This window comes from Sciurus carolinensis, chromosome 13 (genome assembly GCF_902686445.1).
Source record: "Sciurus carolinensis chromosome 13, mSciCar1.2, whole genome shotgun sequence".
Classification (NCBI taxonomy): Eukaryota; Metazoa; Chordata; class Mammalia; order Rodentia; family Sciuridae; genus Sciurus; species Sciurus carolinensis.
Window position 1 is genome coordinate 31,556,932 of NC_062225.1, and position 21,981 is coordinate 31,578,912.

General features: G+C 36.9%; 1 protein-coding gene across 4 annotated transcripts in view; it reads left to right on the forward strand.

Annotated features, from left to right (window-relative positions):
• Positions 1-1,607: 1,607 nt before the first annotated feature.
• Ctnna2 (catenin alpha 2) overlaps positions 1,608-21,981 on the forward strand; it is a 1,081,443-nt gene continuing 1,061,069 nt past the window's right edge. For all 4 annotated transcript variants that reach the window (XM_047523044.1, XM_047523045.1, XM_047523046.1 and 1 more), the window contains exon 1: positions 1,608-1,775. The gene's annotated coding sequence lies outside the window, so the exon portion shown is untranslated. The remainder of the gene's footprint in view (positions 1,776-21,981) is intronic.

Consider the following 21,981-nt stretch of genomic DNA (forward strand, 5'->3'; position numbering starts at 1 on the left):
TTTCATTCCGATCATATATTTGGGCACAAATCTTTTGGCGCTCAGCATTTATTGCTTGAAGCGCACAGCCTCTACCTTCTTTAGCGTGATTCTATAGGCTTGAACCTAAGGAAAACTCTGGGTGGGAAGAGCACGCGATGTCACTGTCCGTGGTCCTGAAACATCATTGTGGGCTAAGAACATTTTTCTACCGTTTAACATCTGATGATTCCTGTCCACACTCCCCCAGAAAATTTAAAACTGGTAGAGTGGTGGTGACAGAGGAAAAGAGAACCAAGAAATTATTGGGCTAGAGAGATAGAGGGATGGACAGAGGAAGTGCCCTCAAGTCATAACTGAGAAAGAATAAAAGACCACTCGGGTTTGACATAATTTTCCTACAATTGTAAATGTCAACTTGGGAACAACAGAGAAGGGGAAAAAATAGCTGACATAGACTATTATGAATGAGCATTTTAAAAACGCATGCACCAAGTGATATAAAGCCGTCTAAGTATCGGTATGAACAAAAGCATTGATGCTAGTGGATGAGAACACCAGACAGGTAGCATGTTGGGAATGCAGCATCAGTTGTTAAACCAAACTGCCATAGGTTTTCTTTGTCTTTTTCTCTTTTGATTTAAAACAAAACAAAAATTGTCATTTGGCACTATGACAGAACAAAGATAACTGTAACTTATGTTTCACATTTGATGTAGCTGTGTACCATTTTGCTTCTAAGGACCTCTGTAACAGTTACATACCGCCACTATCAACCCCCAGCATCTGGTGGCTGGCAAGGGGATACGCTCCCTGTATTCGCTATTTAAGTTCGCAAGTAGAGTGTAACCTCCGCGAGGACAAACGCTGGATCTTAAACATTCTGGATATCTCAAATAGCTTAAGTAGAATGTCTGGCACAAATAAATGAATCACAATGCCTTTCACAAAGACAGCATTCAACAAAGGCTTCTTAAATGGGCAAATATTCCATTTGTTTTAACACTTTCATCCTCTTCCAGGTTCTTTTAAAGTCCAATCTCTCCCCCTTCGCGGCTCTGGGTTCCAATAAACCTCCCTTTCGTGTCAGGCACTACCTTTTGCTGCGCTCAGGCCCTACCCTCCTCCTGTCCTGTGTCAGGACCCTTATTTCCTACTCTGCGATCCCACCCACCCTCATCCCACTAATTCTGAATGCTCAAGAACCTAGTCCCTCCGGGTGGGCCTGGCAGCTCGCAGCGATTCAGCTACTGGTCCCCGCCCTAAGGGTAACGCGGTTGTCATGGACACGGCACCTGCGCCCTTCGGCGGTGCCCCTTCACCGCCATCCCCTCCCCCCACCTGCGGCGCGGAGCCGGCCGCGCCCCCTGGCCCCGCCCCTCCCCGCCCCGCCCGCTCGGGCGCTTCCCAGGCCGCGCGCGCCCGCCCCCACCCTCCGCCCCGCGCCTTCCCTAGCCCTGCGGAGCCTAGAGGGCCGCGGGGACGCGCGAGCGAGCGAGCGGCCGCGCCTGCGCACTGGGCGCCTCCCCTAGCGGCGATCCGGGCCGCTGCCGCTCGCGCTTGGGCAGGACGCGGGGCGGGCGGGGGGAGGGGGGAGCGGCTTCGCTTCCAGCCCCGAGTGAGGCGGAGACCCGGGCGGGCGGGCGGAGCAGGCGGCACCGCACCTCGGCCAGAGGCGGCTGCAGCAGCTGCCCTCGTCCCCTCCGCCGCTTCTCTAGTCCCTTCTGTGATAACCACTCCAGCTGCTGGAAACGGGCGAGAAAGAGGAGGCGAGAAACTCCCACCGACCCACAGAGGTGAGTCCCGGGCAGAGCATCCTCCATCCTTGCCTGCCTCCCTCCCTTCCTGCCTCCCTCCCATCCTCTCCATCCTCCCCTCCCTCCCCGCTCCCAACCCTCCCTCCCTTGTCCTTCCCAACATCCCTCTCTCCTCTCCCCTCCTTTCTCCCTTCCAGCCTTTCTTTCATCCCTTTCTTCCTCTCTCCCAGCCCTACTTCCTTTCCATCCTTTCTTTCTTCCCCGTCTTCCTTTCACCCACTCGTCCTCAAGCTCAGCTCTGCATCCCTCTCCTCTTGTCTCCATCTCTTTACCCCCTTTTTTCACCCCTTCCCTGGTGGGAGGGTCGGAGCATCCCTGCTTAATACTACTGTCCGGATTCAGGGGCTTCCAGAAAATTGGGCACATACACTGAGAGGCATACTCTTGCACAGCAGATGCCCTGCAGGTCTCTAAATTATTAGGATTAAGGGTCAAGTTGTTTAGAGTACTGGGAACTGGAAAAAGAGGCTCAAAGAAGAACATATGGATTTGTGCTCTATTAGGGTGGGGGCGGGGAGGGTTGTCACTTAGACGTGTTGCCAACAGTCCCCCACACCCCTTTTCAGCAGTTTCTTCTTTCTCTCCTGGGAATTACATATTCTCAGTATGTGACACACTAATTTAAAATCCAGCTCTCTCTGCTTTGATTGTGGTCTCCATGAGAAACCACAACGAAAGAGAAGAGAGGAAGGGAACAAGAGAGAAAGGGGAGGGGAGAGAAAGGGTGGTGGCAGGGGAAGCTTGTATCCTTTCCCCCAGGCCTCTTTGGATTGACATTTTCAAACCACCCGCCTAATATTTGGCTTGGAATTGAACCTGTGTGTCCTTGGTCCTGTCACTACCTACTTTAGAGGCAGAAACTCTCTAAACTTTGATGCTTGTGCACCACAGCATTATTTTTGGAATGTTTTCCTCTACATGCAAAACACCAAGGTGGATTGGCTTGGGAAAATAGGAAGCAGAGCTCGAGATGTACTTTTGTTCATCACGGGTTAACTTCTAAAGGTTGATAATGGTTAGACAGATTTTGGAGAAATAGGGCTGTACCCACAGGCTTGTAAATATACCCTTTTGATAGCATCATCTGCATTATAGCCTTTGGACCGGTACCTTTACTCCTTCTCATCCACCTTATAGGGATCCTGACGATGTTGGAAGAAAAACATACTGTGTGATTCTGTTTGTGGTTTACACTCTCGGAAAAGTTGAATTAGCTCCAGGGACCATTGTTAACAATTTAAATTTTCAGTATATGTAGAGGGACCAGAATTGAATTCATTGAAGTTGCCAGCAAAAAATAATGCTGTGGAGAAAATTATTGATGTTTTTCTTTTTAAATTTGATTTTGCATCACTTATTTCCACAAAATCCTAGATTTTACTTTGCTTTCTTTAGCTTACATTCCAACTGCTTGTATTATACATATCTTGATGGTAATGTGGCAATTCTCCTTTTGAAGGCATTGCTGCCAAAAGTTTATTTATACATGGTGGGACAGCCATGCCTGTGTAGTATATTAGTTGTCTCACAAGTGTCTAACAGTGTTAAGTCTAAATTAAAAATGGCTATTTAGAGGACAATGGTTTGTCCTATTTATATTTTTCTGAAGAAACCTATAGAGGAATCTATAGAATAGCTGAGTTTTGTGTTTAAGGAATGTGTATAGAGGGATCAAATTGGATATATTGAAGTTGCCAGTAAAAAACTGTACTTTGGAGCAAATTATTGACTTTTTTTCTTTCCATTTAAATTATATACCAGTAGTGCAATATGCGCTTTTGCATTTTATGGGAATGTAAAGGAGTTGAGATGAAGCGACTTGCCTTCCTAAGTGATATAGTGCAGATTTGATGAAGAGCTGATGCAGTTCATCACCTGAACCAGTGTTGGGAATGTGCATAATGTTAGGTATGATGGAACCCTCCCCGCTTAATTCCCTGTGGTAGGAATGCAGTCCCCTTAATGGCTTGGCTGACTCTTGGGCCATGTGGCAGAAGCTTGGTTGAGTTATCAGTGTTACTGCTATCCTCCTGCAGAATTGTGGTCAACATTGTAGGTCTTTGAATGGTTACTTTACTTAACTGTGAACTTGCAGAAAGGAGTGTTTTTTTGTTGGTGGTGTTCCTTTCCTAGGAATATCATGAAGCTAGTGAAAGAATTCCATGGTAATTCTGCATGAGCATAAGTTAGTTTTGTCTGAATTTACTTTTAAATGCCTTTTCCCCTCTCTATTGCTGTTTCTTTGTATGACTTCACAGTCCTGAGTGTGGGGAGGAGGCAGTCCCTTAGTCTGTTGTGCTTTTTCTTTGTTGCAGTTTTTCTGCACAAAGTTATATGAGTGTATATCCCAGTTGTAAATACTGCAATTACTATGGGTAAAAAATGTACCTTTATCTGTTTCATTTGTAAATATTTGTCCACTTGGTGAAAACAAAATAAAGTTATTAAAGAACTAGAAAATAAATTATTATTTTGTTTATAAACTTTTGTAAGAGATAAGTAAAATTAATCAAATATGAACTGGAAGAAGAACTAGTATTGTAAAACAGCAATTTGTTGTATTGACCATTAAACCAGTTTACAAATAAAAATCTTTTCTCTGAAGAATTTCATTTGTAGAGGCTTCTGCCTTGAGTTGACTGGTGACTGGAACTTTAAAAATGCATGACCAAATAGAGAAACAGTGGAACATCTACGGACACCCATCCCGAAGGAAATATTCTGGATACATTCTCTATGCCTCCCTCCTTGAAGCTCTTAACACTTGTCCAAGACAGGGCTAAGTAGTAGTAAGAGGTATTGGAAAATAGAAAGAAGTAAGAGATACTGTCTTTGACCTCAGCTTGCAGCCTGGTTGAAGATAACAGGTATTTTTCATGAGGTTGTATTTCACAGTGGAAAAGAATAAGATTTCTGCAAACACCTTTAGATGCGAGTGCAGGTTCTACTGCTTAAGAGCCTTGTGCTTTTTCTTACTATTTAAGTCTCTTTACTCAGCTATAAAATGGGTATTTTTGTAGACTGATTTGTGGATTTACTTTAAAGGTTCAATATGTTTAGCATAGTACATGATACAAACAAAACATGTATTATGTGAGCATTATTATAATTAAGAGAATTGACCTAAAATCATCCCAGGATAGTGTGGATTGGAAAGATGGAAAAGCAAGTAAGTATTAGGGGATTTCTCAAGAGGACAGATGTCTATGTGTTCAGAAAAAAATTATATTTAGCAGTAGCATTGGAGCTTGTATATAGCCCTAGGGAAGGATTTCATGCAGAGAGGGTACCACAGCTGGAGCAAAAGAGAGGTGGAGGAGGAAGCATGATGTGTTTGGAGAAAATCAGGAAGACTGTTTTTTAAACTGGAATATTGAGCATACTGGTGAGTGTATTAAAAGGTGTTAAACATATAGTCAGAGTGAATATACTGTCACTTGGGATGGGACAACTTATTGCAGTATGGGAGCCATTTTGCCACAGAAGATTCGGGTACCCAAGGGTCTTGTTTTAATTCTAATCCAAGGTGGTTTTCACAGTGAGGACCCAGAGGATTCCTTTTATTTTTTCTTTAAACTTTAAGGCAGATAGAAAACTTGACCTTTGCTGGAAAACAAAGATTTAATATTATGACCATTACAACTCTCTCTAGTTTTATCTTACCCCATGAATATTCCAGGTCTATATCATGGAGAATAACAGCCAAGATTATTTATTTTGACATATATGAAACCAGAACTTGTTAGAGTCATTATATTTCCAGGGACTTTATTTTTTTACTACATTGTTGACTTTACCTAATTAGTAAAGTCTCTTTATGTTGGTGTTTAAGATTATTAGTGATTTCAGGTAGATTATACTTTTCAAGTGTTCTGGGGATTCTGACATATTATGATAACAGAGGGTCTGTCTGAGAATTGTATTGAGCAAGTTAAGTACCTGCCAAGAATGGGTTTACCAATGCCATTGAGTGCATTTGTTGTTATACCTTTGTTTTTACTTGAGGCTCATTAACTATTTTGAAAATTGTTAACTATTTTGAAAATATCCTTAAGATATTTATCTAATGGCATAAATAATGTGAATTGAATTCTTCTATCAAAAAATAGATTTCCAGAAAATTTTACCTGCGAGTTCAAAGTTATAGTATTTATAGTACTTTGTTTAACCTATTTTTAATAGGTAGACACAGTTTCATTCCTTTCTCCTAAATAGTACAAAGCTTTTCTTATACTTATTTTTGTAATTCTAATAATACACAGAATTGATCTTGTGAATATCATCTTAAATTATATTAAGTATAAACATAAATATATTTCCAAAAACTAACAGACTATGAACTGTAGCATTTTTATTTCCTATTTGGAAATCTTCCTTGATATTTTGATGTTTTAAAGATTCAGCAGATCTAAATAAAACATTTTCAGATGTATCACTTCTAGTTAGTTTTACATTAAGGCTCCAGAGGTTTTTGAAAAATTTAAATTTAGGCATTTTTGTTTTTCTTATAAGTGAATTTTTATCTCAGAACTGAATTCTAACTCAACTATAAATATGTATTTTATAGCTCTTTGAAAGTATTACTTGTAACATTATATAAAACATGAAGTGAGTGTCTCCTTTTATAGAGCTTAATTTCATACGACTTTACTGTTCAAAAAGATCTTATTTTACTTAAAGACCTGATCTGTGAGCACAGCCATTAGAGCATTACTTTTCAGGTGTGATATCAACATGTTATTAGCAGGAGTGAAAAAATAAAATCGTTTCCTGTAAGTTAAGTTAGTGACTAAACATGGAGGTGGAGTGAGGATGAGGCAGAATAAAATCATTTTGTTTCATCTATTGAACTAAAAGTTTTATAACTGCCTCTTCAATTATGGGTTTTCTTTATTTTTGCTGTCATGTTAATAAAATCAATACTTTTTTTGTTTGTTTGTTTTTTTGGGTACCAGGGATTGAACTCAGGGGCACTCGACCACTGAACCACATCTCCAGCCCTATTTTGTATTTTATTTAGAGATAGGGCCTAACTGAATTGCTTAGCGCCTTGCTTTTGCTGAGACTAGCTTTGAACTTGTGATCTTCCTGAGCCTCTGGGATTACAGGCATGCGCCCTAGTGCCAGGCTACAATCAATGTTTTAAAGCAGGTTTTATGTATAAATTTCTATAATTAGATTTTAAAACTCAAATTTGGATTAAAAAAGATTAATGTAAACTAATATGTTGACTTTCAGTATCCTGTTATTTTTCGACATCTGGAGGATATGTTTGCTTGGCTGATTTGAGGGAGCCAAATAATACTACTTTGATGGGGGCTACCTAATTAAGTTGAAGTATGAATAAACAGTATCCTAACTTTCTCCACAGGAGACACACTAAATGAATGGACATGCCACAGGACTTGGAATAAAATAAAGAATTTAGGTTTACATAAACCTAAGTTTTATGGCCCCTTGGTATTTCAAAACTAAAGCTGTGAACTCTTGTTGGAGAAAGGTCCATTTATTCTGCAGTCCACCCAGAAACCACAGTGACTCTAGAAACCACCAAAGGATCTGATGCTCCCGTCTTTTAATTGTGATTAGATGAAGGCTTGATTAAAAATCTGGTCTCCCAAGTTTACCTTAAATTCGTAGGACCTGAAGCAGTTGTTAACTATCATTAATTGCTCTCCCAATGAGATAAATATGCCCCTAACTACTTCAGAAGGAGCTAATTGCCCTTAGCTGTTTCTTGGAAAGGACATTCTACAATTCTCAAGAGTTTACCACTTCACTCTGTTTCTTGAGGCATCGATACCTGTCAGAATGATTTGTGCAGAACTGGCATAAAGAAGTATATACTGGACTCAATTTATTAGGAAAATGCCAGGAATATTCATCTAAGTTCATCCCTCTATTTATACTTTCCATTTATTTTGATCATGTTGCCTAACATGAATTCATTCACAGGTATTCTGAAAATACCTATGCAGAACAGTGGCTATAGATGATAATTCAATAAGCGTGCTGAACCTGGAAAGCTGTGTTCTTCCTTCAGATTTTCAGCTAATTAACTAATGAGTCATATGACTAAACAGCTTTCAAACTCTTATTTGTATTTTAAGTGACTTGGACTAGATGATATATAGGTAATCAGCTGTAGAATTAACATTCTAGACTGATAGTTCTATGAATTTCCTTTAAAATTTCAAGGCATAATGATTTCGTTTTCACTGTGTCCCATTTTTTTCTTTTGAAATATAAACTGCTGTTAAATGAGAAAAAAACAAAACAACTCATCTTCAGTGGCATATGCTTCTCTTTCCCAATAAAATTGCAAATTTAAGTTTACAAGGTCTCTGTTTCAAGGGAGAACTAAGGAATATTTCCTTTTCTCTCCTCTTCATTCTTCTTTTTTAAAGAGAAGTTCATTTCATGTTCTTCCTGCTCCAAAGGTACCAGTCAGTTGGTACCTCCAATTAGGGATGAACCCAGTGTGTGGTTGGCTGGTTTGAATCATGCCAGTCTCCTTGAAAAACATTACAGCATTTATGCATTTAAAATGAGGTATTTATTTAAGAAGTTATATACACTTTAAGGTTAATATTTCTCCTCAGGCATAGCAAGGCTTTACTTATCCCCTAAATCCTATCTGTCCCATGGGATTGTGGTCATTAGTCTTCCTACCAGTCCAGTTCCAAATTCTCTTAAACATTTAAATAGAGTTTTTTTTTTGAGGTATCTTTTATTTACAGTAAAATACATTTTAAGTAACTAGTTTATTGTCTTGATTGTTTATTGTCAAATATACTTGTGTAACCATCACTGCAGTCAGTGTATAGAATATTTCTATTTCCCTAAAATCTCCCCTTGGGCCTGATCTGTTTTCATCTACATAAAGTAGGTTTTCCTGTTCTAGAAATTAATATAAATGGAGTGGCAGAATAATGTTTATTTTCCTTCATTCATTGAGTATAATGTTTTTGAGATTTGTCTGATTTTGAGTATATAAACTTCTAGAAGAAAATATAGGTGAAAACTTTTGTTATTTTTAAGTTAGGTAGATTTTTTGGAATTCAAAAGACAATGATAAAATTTATAGGATTTATTACCCTTTAACAAAATTAAAATAAACACATTTGCTCTTCAAAAGATACAAAATTTGTTAGATATGTATATCTATTTCACTGTATATCTGACAAAGGACTTTAGAACTCTTGTAACTGAATATGAAGACAGTTAAAAATTAGCAAAATATCAGAAGAGGCATTGCACACAAGAAGATTATAATATACAGTTTACGAGCAATCTGCACATGAAAAGGTGAAAGGTGTTTAACTCTTTTTATTGACCAAAGCAATGAAATTTAAAAACAAGAATGAGATACCACTTTAGTAACACTAGAATGGCTAAATTATGAAGACTGGCAATAGCAGGTTTGGAGAGAATGTCAAGCAACTGTAATATTCATACACTGCAGGTGGGAATGTAATACTTTGGGAAGCAGTTTGGCAGTTCTCTTAATTTTAAAAGTACTCATACCATATGACCCAGAAATTTTACTCTCAGATGAAATGAAAACATATGTATAAAAACTTTTACATGAAAATTAACAGCTTTACTTATAATAGCTGCAAACTGAAAACAACTCAAATACCTGTCAAATTCCCATTTTAAAGTTACTCCTTTGAAATGGAAAACAAAGCTGCTGGTATGTAACATGTGAGTGTGCACATGTGTATATGTATGTGTGTATTTGTGTGTGTGTGTGTGTGTGTGTGTGTGTGTGTATTTAGAGGTGTGCTATTTAAAAGTAGTGTGTGTAACCTGACAGCATAGGAAAATAAATATGTTAGAAAAGATTTGTAAAAGTGATACAAAATCCAAAAGATGGGTAGCTCTGGTGTTTGGAGTTGGACTTAGCTTCCACTTTCTTCTTTGTCCTGGCTCTGCCCAGTCTGTGGGTTGACCTTATCCTCATCCAGTAGTATGATGGCTGCTTTAGTTCCTAAGACAGCATTATGTAGCAGCAGTGTCACTTCCTGCAAAATGAAACCTTTGCAGAAAGCCCTCCTGTAGCCTCTCTTCTACTTTGCTGGATCATGTAGTCATCCCCAGTTCAGTCAACACCAAGGGTAATAGGAATGCATGAATGATGGGTTTAGATTACATCAGGAGCCATCTGCTGGGGCTGGAGTCAGTTTTTACTAAAGTCCATGGCTGGGTGGAACCAGAGAGGGGATAAAAGAGCATCATTGCAATTTTGTTGAGAACAAGGAAGGGGGAAGTGAATGTTGGGCTATGGAGCCTTAGTGTTTGTTACAATTTGATTTGATTTAGAGGCCTGCCATGTATTCTTTAGTCTTGTGGGAGGGAGGTTGAAGCAGAAAGCTGGGATTGTAGTCACAGCTTGTTATTGTAGGAGTGTGTGCAAAAATAGGTGACAGAGGGTACCCTGGGATAAGAGGAAGGAAGAAGCTTAGCTCTAACCCAAACCATGAACTGAAGGGGAAGGGAGTCTGCATCCAAGGGAACAATTTAAAATGGGCAAGCATACAAATAGTGACAAGCAGAGCCAAGCACATTGAGGCCCATGGAGTTAGGACAGGAGGCAAAAGTCAGTGTTGGCAATAGTCTAGAATCCAGGCAGGCAAACCCGATTGCAGTTTGCCCATCTGTGAAATCAGGACCTCAGGCAAGAAGATTTCCATGTTTTGCTTGTTAAGGCAGAAGCCAAAACAGTAATTATTCTCCACTTAAAAAAAAAAAAAAAAAAAAAAAAAAAGGTGTTCTTTACCTCTTTAGATCCTGTGTCAAGAGAGGAGCCATGCCTTCCTTATTTTCTACTATTCTCCTGTTACAATCCTGAACCCATATCGTTCCTTTGTAAGTGGTTGTTGACTGAATTAAGTCTCTGAATTTATTCTATCTGAACAAATCCAGATATTTCTGGTCCTACAAATGTAAGAGCTATTCATTGCTTTCTTACAAGCTATGAAAACCATTGTTTCTTTTTTGTGGGGGTGGGGAGGGAGGGATTGGGGCACTAGCCCTGAATTATTATGTGAGTAAGATAGAGAGTGTGATCTCATCAAGTAGTCTAGTAAGGGCTATACAGTATGTACCTTAACAATTTAATGCTAGATAGAGCATCATGGAGTATGTAGTACTGACTCAGCAGTGGCAGGTATCAAAAATCCAAGCAGATTTCCAATAAACTTCACTCTAGGAATGGATGGAAGTTAGAATGTGGAGGGGAAGATGACCTTGTGTTGGTACCTTTTAATTCAGTTCTGCCTTGGTCTGGGACAGGGCTGACCCAGCAGGGAAAGGGATCAATGAGTACAGCAGTGGGAGAGGCAGAGAAATCACATCCAGGGGAACTAAAGTTGGTATGTTGATAACTGCTCAGGAAGCAACTGAAAAGTGAGACTTGGAGTGAAGAGGAGAGGCTGGGAGTAGATAAATATTTCAGCATTATCTACATAGATTTATCCAGAGAATTCAACAACAGGAGATACATTGTTTCAAAAAGAACATGTTTTTGTCTTTAACGTTTAAAATAATACTTCCCATTGTAGAACATCTAGGAAATAACAAGAAAAAGAATGTGGGGAGAAAAAAATCACCATAGTTCAATTATGCAGTGAATATTTGGTGAATTTCTAGTCCCCCCCCCCACTTTTGAGTATATCTGAGTATATTGTGCAGTGAGGTCTTTTTATAAACATAATTGAGATCATATAATTTTGCATCCTACTTTTAAACTAAATATGTTTAAGCATTTCCTGAAATAATAAAAATTCTCCTTCTACAGTCTGTTTTGGTGTAACATCACATCTATTGGAATTTGTGTGTTCAGTTTTTTGATATCTAAGGACATAGAATGTGTGAACTGTTCTGCCTTTGATTATGGGCTGTGTCATGAGCAGAAATTTGACTTTGGGGACCACAGGAGACTGTCTCAAAGAAATAGGTGGCCAGTGTCTTTGTAGCATGCACACACACACACAGACACACACATTTATTTGAATGGTGATATATTGTTCTGTACTTCATTTTCACTTTGGATAGTTTAGAATTTTTACCATACTAGTAAATGAAGATATATATCATTATTTTAAAAATATTGCCTGTTGTTTTATACAGTAGTTGTACCATGGTTTCTTCAGTACTTTGTTTTCATAGACATTCAGTTTATTTCTGTTATTTTTCTGCCTCAGTGCTCTGATGAGCCTCCTTATTCATGGTTCTTGTCCACATCTACTAATGCATTATTTTGTAAAAGGTGGATGATAATTGTGATTGTTGGGTTATAAAGTATGTGCATTTTGGATTTTAATATTTAATGCAAAATTGCTTCTCAAATGATAGCATTCACATTCCATCAGTAAATACGAAAGTGCATGGTTTCTTACCCCATTACCAATACAAGATAATTTTAAACTTGTGAAAGTTTACTCATGAATGCACAAGAAAGATATCTTTTTCTTTATGAATTTGTTTCTTTGATTTCTAGAGAGGTTGAATATCTTTTCATTTCTCTTTTGGTCTAATACACTAATGTCTGCCTCTGCTCTGAGGGTGAGTTTATGTGTTTGCCCATATTTTCCAAGTGAGTTGTTTAATTCATTTTAATCTATAGGAATATATATCTGGGTATAAAGAGTTTGTTGTTATTCCTGATCTGTTAATACACTGTTGTAACTACTGCAGTGTATGGTATGATATCCAACAGGTAATGCTTTTCTATTTCTAAAGTCTCTTATCTATTTTGTCAACTTATTTTTTTTTCAGAAGAATATGATAATCTGGCTATCAAGTTTCTAAAACAACACTCTTGGTATTTTAACCAGTATTGTATTTAAATTAAGATATTTTTGAAGGAGAAGTAACAACTTTCTAACTTCATAAGATGTCTCTCTCATTTTGTTGTTTATTACCATCTTGTATGTAGTTCTTATGACTTGGGAAATTTTTTTCTCTTACATTTTGGTTTTGTATCCAGTTACCGTGTTGAAATACTTTAGTGGTTCATAAAATTTGTCCTTTTTCCTGTGTTTCTCTTATCAATTTGTGTGACCTGTTTATATTTTAAGATAACAGGTCATGGTTTAAATACATACATACTTAGTTTCAAGTCTTATTTATGTGTAAAGGATAAAATATGCTTATTTTTTCTTATAGTGTCTTCCAATTTCAAATTGGAAAACTTTATTTTCTTCTTAGGTTTACTGTGAGTGAGATACTTTGTATCTGAAATTATATGGCCCAAACAATCCATTTTTGTTTTTGAAATTAGACTTTCTGTAGCTTAAATAGTAACCCCAATACATACTTTTACTTATATTAATATCTGTATTTTTTGAGTTTCTCTTTGGAATAATCACATTGTACAAATGGATTTTATGTATTCTCTTCTAAATATTTCCTTGCAACTTTTCTAGGCCTTTCCAAGTACTTTATTATAATTTTTAGGTCTTATTTTATTTATTTTTTATATGTGACTCTTTTAAAAGGCCCTCACAAAGTTGAGTAGATAATGATGTGATGGTAGAGATAACGTACTTAATTATGCTAATGCTTGTGGTATTAAATCTTTTACTTTATCTAAGCAACTATTTTATTTGATACCTGATACTGTAAATATTATTTTGTCATCATTGGCATGTAGTCATGCTACTCAACACCTCCCTCCAGGTTCCAGCATTATTGTTTCAGAAATTTGTAAGTATTAACATCATAGCCAGTTCAACACCAATTCTTGCCCCAAATTTAATTTTTTGGCACTATGACCTTCTCTTTCAAACTTGAAGGGAAGCTGAACTTTTGTATTATTTTCATGATCTTCTTTTATCACGAAAAATGGTTATTCTGAATGAAAACTTTTCACTGATTATGCCAACTTAAGGAAATCAGCTAATTGCTTTGAATTGTAATTATTCATCTGGTCTAGGCTTTATGCATACATATCAGTATTGATTTGTCCTAAATGAACCCATCATGCTAAAATCCTTTGATTTACACTAAAATAGTCTAGAGAGATGATGTAATTTTTACTTTTGGAAAACAGGCATTTTCCTGTGTAGAATATTGAATGTGAATGTGAAATTAGTATCACGTGGCAAGTCATGGTTCCTAGAATTATAAGATACTTTTGTTGTTTCTGAATCACTGAATACAGTTTTTAAAATGTGGTTAGTTGTAATAGTTCTGTGTTCCCCTAATGAACTCCACCCATAAGGATGAGTTCGAATAAAACTAATGTCAGAAGTATGAATAGAACAATCCATTCTGGATTGTTCGAATGCTTTGAGATAGAGCTTTGTTTCTGATGAAATTTTCTTGATGCTTGACTGACTTTGGAAAGAAGAATTTTTTTTTATTGTAAACAAATGGGATACATATTGTTTCTCTGTTTGTACATGGAGTAAAGGTGTACCATTTGTGTAATCATAAATTTACATAGGGTAATGTTGGTTGATTCATTCTGTTATTTTTTTCCCTTCCCCCCCACCCCTTCCATCCCTCTTTTCCCTCTATACAGTCCTTCCTTCCCCCATTCTTGCCCCCCTCCCTAACCCTAACTCTAACCCTAACACTAACTCCTCCCACCCCCCATTATGTGTCATCATCCACTTATCAGCGAGATCATTGGTCCTTTGGTTTTTTGAGATTGGCTTATCTCACTTAGCATGATATTCTCCAATTTCATCCATTTGCCTGCAGATGCCATAATTTTATCATTCTTTATGACTGAGTAATATTCCATTGTATATATATATATCACAGTTTCTTTATCCATTTATCAATTGAAGGGCATCTAGATTGGTTCCACAATCTGGCTTTTGTGAACTGAGCAGCTATGAACATTGATGTGGCTGTGTCTCTGTAGTATGCTGATTTTAAGTCCTTTGGGTATAGGCCAAGGAGTGGGATAGCTGGGTCAAATGGTGGTTCCATTCCAAGTTTTCTAAGGAATCTCCACACTGCTTTCCAGAGTGGCTGCACTAATTTGCAGCCCTACCAGCAATGTATGAGTGTACCTTGGAAAGAAAATTTTGTTTGCTATTCCTGTTACGAGTAGCTGACCCGTTAAATGCAGGTGTATTACATTTTATTGTTACTTTTTTGGAAGTTACAGAATTTTTCTTACTTAAAACAAGTCAATATTTGAAGTAAATACTCCTTTTAAAATATATATTTAAATATTTTATGTAAAAATATTTTTATATTAAAATATTATACTTCATTATAATCAAAAAATATTTTTATCATTTTGACTTGAGAAAGTATAAATTTTTTAATAATATAAAGGCATTCAAACCTTTCTATATTGAAAACTACAAAACATCTTTGAAAGAAGTTAAAGAAAACCTAAATAAGTGGAAAGACATAAGTATTCACAGTTGGAAGGACTTATTGCTATGAAGACAAATTGATCTACAGGTCCAATGCCATTGCTATCAAAACCCAGCTGACTTTTTTTTTTTTTTGCAAAAATTGACACACTCATCTTAAAATTCATATGTAAAACAAGAATAGCTGAAAACAATCTTAAAAAAGAACAAAATTGGAAGATTCACACATCTCAATTTAAAAACTTACTGCTAAACTACTGTAATCAAGACTGTGTGCTACTGGCATAAGTGTAGAAACAATCTGCAGAATAGAATTGAGCATTCAGAAATAAATCCATGTAATTATGGTCAATTGATTTTACAACAAAGGTGACAAGATTATTCAGTGAGAAAAAGAATAGTCATATTAATAGTTGGTGCTAGGACAACTGAATGTTTTTATGAAAAAGAATGAATTTGGATCATTGTTTCATCCCATACATAGAAATCAACTCAAAATGCTTCACTGACCTAAATATAAGAGCTAAGTATAAAACTCTTAGAAGAAAACCTGTATGTAAATCCTAGGGACCCTGGATTAGGCAGTGGTTTCTTAGATGTGATATACCAGGCACAAGCAACAAAAGGAAACAGAAATGGTGCATTGGAGTTCACCAAAATTAAAAATTTTGTGCATCCCAGGACAACATCAAGAAAACAACCTATGGAACTGAAGAAGATATTTACAAATCACATAACTAAGAGTTCGGAGATGAAATGATGGAATTGTGAGGAGAAAATATATGGGTTTATTTCTGAATTCTTGGTTCTGTTCTGCAGATCTGTGTGTCTGTGCTTAGGTCAGTACCACATGGTCTTGATTACTCTTGTTTTGCAGCAGTTGAGTTGGGTTTATGTAGTTTTGCAGTCTAACCCAGTTTGGATGGACTTACTGGATGGCAACTGAAGGTAGGTCAGGTATGACTGAAGGAGGTGTATCAGTGAAAACTGGGGGTGTATCCTGGAAGGGTGTATATTCCCTGTGGCCTGACCTCCCTTACTTCTTTGTTGACTTGTGGGAAGGAGGTTCCTTCAACCATGCCTTTCCCTGTGATGTTTTGCCTCATCTTGGGCCATAGCAATGGAGTTGGCTGTCTATGTTTTCAACATCTGATACTATGAGTCAAAATAAACTTTCTCTTTTCTAAGTTGACCTGCAGATTTATAAAGAAGTATTAGAACTTGATAATAGAAAATAGTTAAATAAAAAATAGACAAAAGGACTTGTATGGAGATTTATAAGCAAAATTAAGCACACTGAAAGATCCTAAACATTGATAATTATTGTGTGATACTAATCAAAATCACAATGATATACCAGTTCACACCCATGAAACTCAAATTAAAAAGCATGTCCATAACAAATTTTGGTGAGGATAACAGGAATGAGAAATAGTGCAGCTATTCTAGATAATAATTTTATAGTTCTTCAAAAAGTTAAATACAGAATTGAACATTCACACTCCAAAGTATATCCTCAAGAGAAGTGAAAACATGTCTATAAAAATCACATACATTTATATTCATAGTGGCATTATTCACTATAGCAAAAATATGGAAAGAACTGATGATGTCTGTACATTGAAAATTGTTAAGCAAAATATAGTATATCTATACAATGGGATATTATTTAGCCATAAATAGGAATGAGTGATGATACAGGTGAAGACGCCTATAACCTTGAAAACATTATGCTAAATGAAAAGAAGTCACACACAAATCATTATATATTATATGATTGTATAAAATGTCCAGAAGAGACAAATCTGTGTAGAAAAAATGTAGACTCATTGCTGTGCCATGCTGGGGAACGGATGAGTGAGGAATGAATGCCAACAGGCTTGTGGTTTTTTTTGTGAGTGTGTGTTGATGAACATTTGGAAATTAGTGGGTGATGCTTGAACATGATGGTTGTGTATATACTTAAAAAAATCCTCAGTTGTACAATTTAAAACTGTGAATATTGTAGCACATAAATTAGATCTAAAAAATCGAAGGCAAACAAATCAAGTAATTATTTGTAGTTTTATTTGTTTTTCTATTTGAAAATATAAATAATACCTTTTGTAATTTTAAATCATAGTTTTATAAGACATGAACTCAAAGCTAATATATATTGTACAGTAGAATTGTATTGTGTTCATGTAGACATGAAGATGAATATTTCTCTTTGAAAGTGGCATTTAATTATGCTTCTGTCTAGCCATTATATAACTGAAAAGATGTTTTTTCCTCACTTTCTTAGATCATGTATTCTACTTGGGATACCAAGTAGAGCAAGTCATTGATTCTACCTTAAGGACATCTAATGTTATATACTGCAAAAGTCTGACCCAACTGGCAAACAGCCAAAGACTATGACCTGGCATGAAGGTGTTTGCAAAGTTATAGATAGTAATGAAGCAATGTTTAAAGTTAAACATTATTGAGAAAAGAACAAAAGCTTCACATTTGAAAGATAACTTGAAGAACATATGCAAGTTTCCTGTACAGATAATTTAGGAAATTGAGGAGAAAGCATGAATTTAGGAAGGTCACTGTAAGTTTAGAGACCAGCAAATGAGGTTGCTAGAGTATTTGAGGAGGAATGGTGCTTGAGGAGGTGAGAGTAATGGAGAAAACAGGACTGAAGATGTATAAGTAGGAGGACTCCAATAGGATGTGAGGAATTCAGGACAAAGACATACAGAAGTATAACTGAATTTTCTCACATATCCTTCTGGTTTGAAACATAGTTCGGGAGTAAATTGATGCTTGGTTTTGATGCTGTTTAATTTGAAGAACTTACAGGACTTCCAGATGCAGGTCTTCAGGGAACACTTGTGAATCCTGGACTTCTGAATTGTTGGTAATTCAGATAGGGAGCTTTATTTCTGCTCAGTAGTGCATGCAACTAATCCCAGCAACACAGGAGGCAGAGGTAGGATGATCACAAGTTACAGGACAGTCTTAGCAACTTAGTGGGAACCTTATTTCCAAACAAAATCAAAGGGACTAGTGATATGGCTCTGTCATAGAGTACCCCCAGGTTTAATTAATCCTCTGTACTGAAAAACAGAAAAGAAATTTTGGATCAAAAATGGAGGTGATAGTTAAAATAATGGAAGTAGATTAAATGCCCTAAGGAGTGGCAAAAAGCAGTATGAGAAGTATCAATTCAGGAATTCCAGTGCATAGGGGACAAAGAATGAAAAACATTTGATGGGAAAGAGAGAGGGATCATATGAGGATATTTACCTTTAAAGACAACAAATCTGCAAAGTGAAAAAATCTTTAAGATAGAGAAATGTTACTCTTACTTTCAGCTCTTGGTTAGGATTTAATTTTATTTTTATCCAGACCATACAGAAACAATGAAAGGCAGATTATAAAGTAAATCTGGCATCTATCCTTTGCTTCCACCCAGGGGGTCCTTAGGGTCTGTCCACAGGGCAAAGGAAGAGTTGGTAATGCTGTGATCAGATGTTGAAGGCTGAAGCCTAGAAGCTCCTGTGTGGCCATACTCTTGGACTGTAGCAGTCATATAGCCTGTTCCTAGGTGCCCAGGTACCCAGCTGGTGATGAGAAGAGACAGTGGGAGGTAAACAGGCCAGCAGCCAAACAATGATCAATTCATGTCTTCTCAGACTTTCTGTGAGGATAGGCTTATTGTTTCTTCATTCTGGTTTTGGATATTTAAACCAGAAGAATTTTCCTTCTAGCCACCTTCTTCATCCCACCACACTAATCAACTATGATTGTGGGTAACAATTAAAAAATGAAGCTCACGAAACTAAACTGTAACTCTTATAAGTGTAGTCATCTGTGCAAAAAAATCCTTTTAGTAATAGAGAAAAAAGCCATATCTCTTGTTAACTGTGTGTCCCACATTGAGAGCAAATGTGAAGGTATTTTACTAATACTGCATGTGTGACTAGCAGAAGTAGTTTATTAATGAAGAGGAAATATGTCTTTATTGAACAATTTCTGTCTTCTATATTCTATTTCTAATTCTACATTTTTTAGTTATTTGCTGTAGGGGAAGTACACCATCTGAGTTGTGAGATATGAAGAAGGGAGAGGCAAGCGCCTCCTTGGTTGATGATTGCCAACAACTTCTCCTAAGGCCAGAAGAAAGAATTTCCCAAGTTCCCTTTGTTTCCACGGGGGAAAGCATGCTGTTCAGAGATCATGGAAGTTAAAGACTAATGAGAGATCATTACATTTGTTAAGTATGAAATGGTTGCTTTCTGTGTTGATCTTTGCCATGGTAGCTTTAGTCATGTGATCAGCTAAGAAATTGATAGTATTGAACAGAGGAGTGACTAGGAAAAGGAAAATTAGCAGTTGTGTGTTTCTGGAATTTTTTGGCAGACTTGGATGGTAAAAGGAAAGGGAAAGGCAAGTATAAAGGAAAGACTGGGCTTAGTTTGCTTTGTTTAGGAGCAGTTTAGGATGGAAAGGTGCTCAGGATAAGTAGTTCACTGGTGAATTAGTTTCCTAGAGTAGTTTAAAAGAAATGGATTTTAGAATTTTACCACTTTTAAAACTTCGTACTTTCTCTGCACCATTTATATTTTTTTCTTTGTTGCAAAGCTCTTTATGTTAGTCAGCTTTCTATCACTGACTGAGATACCTGAGATAATCAACTTAAAAGAAGGAATGTTTGTTTTTTCTCTTGGTTTCAGAGATTTTCATCCATGGTCTCTTGGCACTGTTGTTTTGGTCCTGTGGAGGCACAGTACATCATGGTGGGAGCCTGTGTCACAGGAGGCCTGTTTACCTCATGTTGCTTGAGAAGCAAAAGAGAGTGAGAGAGACAGGAGGAAGGCCAATATCCCAATATCCCCTTCAAGGACACACACCAGTGACCTAACATTCTCCAATTAGTCCCCACCTCTTTAAGGTTGTTCCACCTCCAGTAGCACCATAGGGGGTACCAGGCCTTCAAAACATGGACCTCTGAGGGCCATTGAAGATCCAAACTATAGCACCCAAATTAGACCAAACTTGATGAAGAGAAGGAAAGAAGATGATGTTAGGTATACATTGCTTTACTTTATAGTTGTATTGCTAAAATTTTATTTTGTAATTATGACCACTTTTTATTAATCATTAACCATGAGGGAAGTTATAGTTTAAAGAAACCCTTTGAAAAGTAAATGTTACCACTAGTTCTTATTTATTAGTAAGTAAATATTTTCATTTATCTTGCTTGAGGAGAAGAATAAATGACTTACATATATTCCTTTTTCGTTCTTCTCAAGCAAAACAAATCAATTTAAAGCATTAAGGTGCAAAACAGTTTAACTTCTTAATTCTTATTTTGAATAAAAGTATCGAAAACATGGGGAGTCTGTCCTCAGTCATGAATAGTGGACTTGGGTGCCAAACTTTGGAAATAATCAAATACTATGGTTTTGCATTTATATACCTACTAATTAGGAAATTAAATGATATTTCCATAGCAACAGAAACAGTCTTCTTGAATGCTTGTTTTATGCCTGCAATAATACACAGCAGGGTATATAGAGGCATTAACCCAAGGTCCAGGATAGGCAAAGTGTGTAAGCATTGACAGGTAAGCATGCACCCAGGGGTATTATTGGATTTATAAAAGTGACATGAGTAGCTAAAATTATATTAGTAGATATTTAAAAATTAACCCTCCAAATAAATGATGTTATTGAGAAGGCCTAAAGGGATATTTCTAAGATACGTCATATGTACTGGTTTTAGTTAGACTTCTTGGGGTTAAAATTCTATCATCTACCTGAAGATGCTGAGCTGAACAATTTCTGTCCCACTTCTTTTGAAACTAACAGGACTAATGAATTATATTACCCTTTTAGCCTACATGCTCTCAGGAAATAAAGTTTAGTTGTAGACTCAACCTTTAGGGAGTAATTCTGTCCTAGGCATTAAAGGAGTGATTTCATGACATGTTTAGATAAGTTTTGAGGAGTCTTCTGACCCCAGTCAGTTTAGGAGGGTTGGAGGGACTATTCACTTGTCTTATTTCCTTCTATCCTATGTCCCAAATATAAATCATGCTTGTGTTATTTTTCAGTAGTACTGTGATGGGAATTAAAAATTAAATATGGTTGTATATAGATTGGTTGAACGTACTTCGATACTTTTAAAATTTCCCTCCTGACGTTCTTCTGGTTAACTAATTGATTTTTCTTTCACCATCATTGATTATGCTTGACATATGAACTTTCCAAACTCTTCTTTTTTTGCTGGTTTTCGATGACATAAATTTAAACTATCCACAAACTTCCAGGTTGTTGCTTAATTTTGTACTGTTTTTCAGTCATAAAATTTAATCTGCTCTCAGTCTCCTTTGTTCCATATCTGAGTGCCATTTTTTAGCATTACACCCCCTAATCTTGATGCACATGCATCAGATTAAGTTTTCATAGTTCTAATCTTTTTTACTGAAAAAATTTCAACATGCTTCTGTGGTTAGCAAATTAAGTCCATTGCCTTAGTCTACCTCTCAGGGCTCACATGTTCCAAACTCAAGGTCACATTCTAAAAATTATGCTCCCTAAGGGCACCACACCCTCTTTTCCAGGGGTAGAAAACATTTACTTTCAAATATACCTCTTTGTCACCTTCACAGGCACCATGGACTTATTTTCTGCTGTCAGTGTAGGAACCCTTCTACTTCCACCCTCCCTCATTGATGGATCTGTAACTGATCCCTTACAAAGATTCCACCTCACTCTCTTCCCAACTTCTCTATTCTTTTCTTTGTAACCAGTTCAGGTTATGCCTGGTCTTGCTGTCACTGCAGTATTTGTTGTACTTTCTCC